This window comes from Marmota monax, unplaced genomic scaffold (assembly GCF_021218885.2).
Source record: "Marmota monax isolate L192 unplaced genomic scaffold, Marmota_monax_Labrador192_F-V1.1 WCK01_AAM20220418_F8-fsc00066, whole genome shotgun sequence".
In the NCBI taxonomy this organism is placed as follows: domain Eukaryota; kingdom Metazoa; phylum Chordata; class Mammalia; order Rodentia; family Sciuridae; genus Marmota; species Marmota monax.
Genome location: NW_026692805.1, coordinates 6,839,348 through 6,844,258, shown reverse-complemented (window position 1 = coordinate 6,844,258; position 4,911 = coordinate 6,839,348). Strand labels below are relative to the sequence as shown.

General features: G+C 38.1%; 1 non-coding gene across 1 annotated transcript; it reads left to right on the top strand.

Moving 5' to 3' along the window:
* The first annotated feature begins 4,432 nt into the window (after positions 1–4,432).
* On the top strand, positions 4,433–4,539 carry LOC124095230 (U6 spliceosomal RNA). Its single transcript, XR_006852437.1, has one exon. It is a non-coding gene; the product is annotated as a U6 spliceosomal RNA (small nuclear RNA).
* The last annotated feature ends 372 nt before the right edge of the window (positions 4,540–4,911 follow it).

Sequence of the window (4,911 nt, the reverse complement as noted above, 5' to 3'; positions counted from 1 at the left end):
AAAAGACAAAGCCAAGTTCCATGCTTATTGGAGTAATAAGGAGCCCAGATGTTACCCTTAAAAGGAAAAAGCAAGGTTGGATCCTACTGAGGTTTGAGGTTTAGTTTTAGGTGTATCTTTCAAAGCAGGGGCTAGATTATAATGGGGTAAGGATCATGATGTAATATACCAGAATTGGTGATGACAGCTAAAAGAGAATTAGAAGTGAAGAGTTTGGAGAATCTTGGGACATAAAAGACATGTTGCTGCTTCATACTGAAGAACTGATGGTAGTTAGGGGAAGTTCAGCTAATGAACAAAGACATGGTTCGTGGGTAGAGTCTCCTGGAGTAGTAATGATACTGAGCAAGGGCTCACTGCCCAGTTAACTCAGAAACCAGCATGATGGCATGGGGTTTTTGCCAAAAGAAAGAGCTTGTGTTGAGGGTCGATTGTCAAGGAGATGGGAGGTCAACTCAAATCTGTTTTCCTGTGGTAGCGGGGGAATTTATAGGAAGGGAGAAGGAGAAGCTGCTTATTGATTGGATGGTGAGAACGGGAGTCCATGGTTCTTTCGGGCAAGCTTGGACAGCCTTCACACCTCTTTATGGATTGCATATTTCTTTTCCAGGCTGATTATTATATTCTGTGTTGGGGATTTTGAGCTTGTGACATCAAAAGCAGGCTTATTTTGAGCATATCCATTTTTGAAAAGCTGAACACCAAGTGGATTCTAGAAATGCTTCTAGAATCCACTTGGTGTTCAGTTTTTAAATCACAAAGACACTTTGTGATTTAAGGAATGTATATCTGGGTATGTCCAGGCCTTCATTGGTTTCTATAAACTTCTGCTAATGAAGATGATGAAATAGCAAGTTTTTCATGTTTATGTAGATAGTCGGCTGGGTGGATGGACACTGCCCAAACTCTGTATAGGGATAAATGGCTTTGGTTCTCAAGGAGGACACCAGAGGAGATACAGGGATTCTGGTGCTTACAGGAGTATGGAATGATCTGACTTCCTGCTCGGACACAGCATCATCAATCTCCTTACCTTGCTGCATCATTTTTGTCATCACTTAATCTGGCTCCTTTTCCTTTGGCAATACACTGTTAATAAGAGTTACCACTTGTTATGCATCAGTGATGTGCTGGGTTCTTCATTTGTCTGTTCCCTTTATTTTCACAAGAACGATTCACAAATGAGGAAACAGGCTCCATATGGCCTTTGCCCCCAGGCTCAGCCTGCACACTATGGCCTGGAACTCAGGCTTTTGTGCCTCCACTGACACGGTTTTGCTGTCCCACTACCTTCATCAACTGTTGTACTCTCCCAGGGAATCTCTTGCCAGGCAGGTGGTTGGGTTGTTCATTATAGGAACCGCAGATCCATTAACTTATCACTGAAAATTATCATTAGCGTGTGTGTGTGCCCTAAAATTCTTCAACTCCTTGGACTGTCCTTACTCAACCTTAATCAAGCCTCTGCTTTGAAAAGCCCGCCTTAAATCAAACTTCAAATTCTCAATAAGATTCGACCTTATCTTTTACCCAATATCCTATCAGAACTCTACAATGATGTTTTCTCTCCCAATCAATGTGACTTTGACTCATCAAAACACTGTGTTCTCAAGATGGAACTTACTCACACTTAAATGATGTGAGTGTTGAAGCTGGGATCCAACACCAGCTTCAAGGGACTCTAATGCCTACTTTCTTAATGATGATGTATGGTGTTTCTCCTGAAGGGTGTTGGGACTAAGACTTCTGGGAAAGATCTGAACAAAATTAAAACTTTGTGACCAAAACGCAAACACAAAATCCCTAGAGTCAATCCAACACCTGAAAGTTATTCAACCTAGGCAATTTTCTGTTGCATTAGACACAGTCTATGTGATTATGTAACAGAAAATTGACTCTGCAAAATAACTGTAATTGTACCATCTGACAAGTAAACTACATGAGAGAATAGTGAATTCCTTTTAAATGAATACCTTCCAAAGGAATAGAGGGAAGAACTAGATGCACACAGGTCCTACTTCTCTTTTTTGCTGACAAATACCCTTTGTTAATAATTTCTCACCAGCTATTTATTTAAAAAGGAGTCAATGTTCTTTTTGTTTGTATCCTGTTTGCTGTCTGGTACAATTGCAGAGTGAATTAAGCTGGGTACTACAATATGCATTATGGTATTCATTCTAGTGTAAGCTGTACTTAGGTTGGTAAGTTTTTCAATTTTAACCCTACCTTTCACTCTATTGGAACTGTCGAAACATTATCCTTTGGGGTTAAAATTTTCCTTTCTTCCTTTGAAGCCAAAGCACCCCCGCCCCCTTTTTGAACATAAGAAAAAAATTGCCTGCAGCTGCTTCTGAGTTATTGGTGAATTAAACCAAAATGGCTGTTTTCATTGTAAAATATTTTATAATCTATTCAAAACTCAACACATAAAAGTTTCCACAACAGATATTTTCCTAATACTTAGAGTTATATAAAAGGCAAATTTATTATATTTTGATTATTTTGGTTTTTAGGTGAAAACAAACAACAAAAACCAACCCTACCTCATTATATAATAAAGCAAATAATTATTTAGAAAATATAAATGCTTAGACTATGTAAAAAAAAGGCAGCCTTCTTCATTTATTGACAAATATTTTCCTAGCGCCTAATTTGTGCCAAACATTGTACATCCTTCACATTGAATTTCGCTAATACCCCAGTGAGGTAGGAACCATTTTGCAGATGTAAATAGGTATTGGATCTGGATTGTTTCACAAATGCTCATGTATTGAAGGCTTGGTCTCCAGTGAAGCAATGTCCAAAAGGTGTGGTAGCTTTGGGGAAATTATTAGATCATGAGGGCTCTCACCTGTTCAGAGGACTAATCCATTGATAACTGAATGGACCGCTAGGAGGTGGTGGAAACTGTGAATGGTGAACTTGGTTGGAGGGAGTGGGTCCTTAGGAGTGTGGCCTTGGGTACTAATGTTGCCACCAGCCTCTTGCTCTTTCTTTACCCCCTGCCAGTAACTTAGCAGTTTTCCTCTGCCACACCCTTCAGCTTTGAGGTTCCATCTCGCCCCAGGCCAAAGCAATAGAGCCAGCTGACCATGTCTGAAACCTCTGAGACTGAGACAAATCTTTTTTTTTTTTCCCCTTTAAGTTGTATTTTCCTGGGCATTAGGTAGAGTAATGAAAAGCTAACAAAAAATATTGAATCACAAAATGACACAAATTAGAAAAACAACTAGATCAAAATAACATTTTTAGTAAAATCAATGCAAATTGATCAATTTTATGAATTCAATAACATTTATTAAGCACCTAATACATGCCATCGGGACTATAAAGTCCAGGAAGAGAGACATGGTTTCTACCCTCACAAACCCTACGAGCATTTCAGCTGCAGAGGATCAAGTGTCTACAAATTGAAGAATGTATGTGGTGCCTAGTTCTATGCTTTGCTCTGTGAAAGGTATAGACTGGAGAAAGTCAGGAGACAGGACACCTTCCATGATACTGTGAATGAGCAACTAACACTACATAAAACTTAGATTTTAAATATCTTGCAATATCAGGAGTGGAAAAATATGATTGTTGCAAGTCTGTGGCTAACCTAGGAAACATATTACTTTTAGAGCTAAAAGCCATTGTAGAGATATTATAATCTTATCATCTTCAAAATCTAATTTCAGGTGTCTACAGGTGCCCTTCTAGGTGTCCGACAGGATGTGGAAGGAATGTAGAATGGGGAAAAGAAACAAACCTGTAATCTATTTCATACACTAATTTCTAATATTACTGGAGTCAAGGATTCTGCTGTGAAAAAAAGAATGACATTTCAAGATCACTTATCTAATCGAAATCCTTCCTATCAAATCTCTTATATTCACTGTATCATTTCTGTCTGTATCGAGTTGAAAATTTTAAAATGGGAATAATTAAATTAGTGAATGGTCAAGACAAGAATTTCACATGTGATCAGAATTAATGCAGATTGTCATCCTAGAGATTTGCCCAAGAATTAATTTCATTGTTGAAGAAGCCAAGAGGATCATACAGTTCAAGAAGCACAAGTTTATTCACTTCATTAACAAGGGATTTCATATCAGAGATGGATGTATGAGATGAAACATCATTTAGGGGAAGACCTTGGAAGTAAGAAAATACCTACTGTAAGAAAGAAACTACTATAAAGGAAGACCTCCTATACACATGAATCACTGGATCCAGGAAAATCATTTATCTGGCTCAAAAGCATGAAAGGAAATCAACCAGATCACCTTCATTTTCTGGAAAAAAAATCATCAACTGTGTGAATGGAAGTCCTTCTGGATCAGAAGACCTCCTACTGTCAGATTAAAAAGACGTTATCAAATCCATGCAAGAATATCCAGGACCAAGAGGCAATTTATCAGATTAGGAAAGTTCTTTAATAAAGAAAACACATGTGCTGGCTTCGGCAGCACATATACTAAAATTGGAACAATACAGAGAAGATTAGCATAGCCCCTGAGCAAGTATGACACGCAAATTCATGAAGCATTCCATATTTTTTGTGCTGTGAATGGATAATTATGAATGTAATGCATTCCACTATTGTCATGTATGTAAGAAATAAATAAATAAGTAGTAATAAAAAAGAAAACACAGATATGTAGAAGAAAACACATGCTTCAAGAGACAGTGGACCTTCTTACAGCAGGGAAAGTATTATTTCCAGTAATAATTTGCAGTTTGGGAAATAACTACTCTTTATCAATACCTACAACCTCTAAACCCACATCTATGACTATGAGGAATGGGGACTGAACAGGGTGGGTTTTGAATAGTGTGCTCCATATCAGAACTGGATCCACCCAACAGTCAGAAAAAAGCAGTATGAACCCTTTAGGGCAGGACCAGGTTGTGTCATTAACATTGGCTTTG